The sequence below is a fragment of the Octopus sinensis genome, linkage group LG6, assembly GCF_006345805.1.
Source record: "Octopus sinensis linkage group LG6, ASM634580v1, whole genome shotgun sequence".
Classification (NCBI taxonomy): domain Eukaryota; kingdom Metazoa; phylum Mollusca; class Cephalopoda; order Octopoda; family Octopodidae; genus Octopus; species Octopus sinensis.
In genome coordinates this window covers 24010322-24011052 of record NC_043002.1, presented here as the reverse complement: position 1 = coordinate 24011052, position 731 = coordinate 24010322, and the positions used below count along the sequence as shown (strand labels likewise).

The following is a 731-nucleotide window of genomic DNA, read 5'->3' as shown; positions in this document are numbered from 1 at the left end:
TGCTACAGAAATTTCAACTATTGCTGGGAGGCCAGCCGGACAGAAAAAAATAGTTCCTCCTGTCTTAACGATAGCGGGCCTACAGTGTATTCCTACGCAATATATTTCGTTGCTAACTCTCGCGAATTCTCGTTGCAGCGTTAACAATCTAGGTCAGATGAAAATTTCTTGTTTCTCTCCTCTCTTTCCTCCGTGCCTCTCTTTCGCTTTCACTCGTTTTCTCTTCTCCCTCTTCACACGTTAGATGACTGTATAAGAGGCTAACGAGAGGCGAAGGGAGAGAAAGCAGCGACGACGTCACTAGTAGTAGAACAACCGTAGCAGGAGGTAGGAGATGAGTAGCAGCAGCAAGGCAACAAGAGATGAGAAGTAGGAATAAGAGTAAGAAGGAAGGGGAATTGGTTGGTTAGAATGAGGAGTTGGAGAGAGTTGCAGTAACAGTAGTAGACTGACGCAAGTGTAAAAAAAAAAACTTACGCATTATTGACAGTGTGTATATATTATACATACACACTATGACTATAGTTTACACAGTTAAAATGTGATATACATACACACTACTGCTTGTACATTCACACACAGTTGTATTTATTGTGTAATATGTATACACACATACACAGATGTTTCTGGTATATACAGCTATATATATATATATATATATATATATATATATGCCAAAAACATATGTATATGTGTGTGTTTATCAACGCATATATGTGTAAATTGTTAAG

General features: G+C 38.2%; 1 protein-coding gene across 1 annotated transcript in view; it reads right to left on the bottom strand.

Moving 5' to 3' along the window:
- Positions 1 to 229, bottom strand: part of LOC115213049 (14-3-3 protein epsilon) — an 18661-nt gene extending 18432 nt beyond the window's left edge. The window contains exon 1 of the mRNA XM_029781954.2: positions 1 to 229. This exon is cut by the window's left edge and continues 120 nt beyond it. The gene's annotated coding sequence lies outside the window, so the exon portion shown is untranslated.
- Positions 230 to 731: the final 502 nt, after the last annotated feature.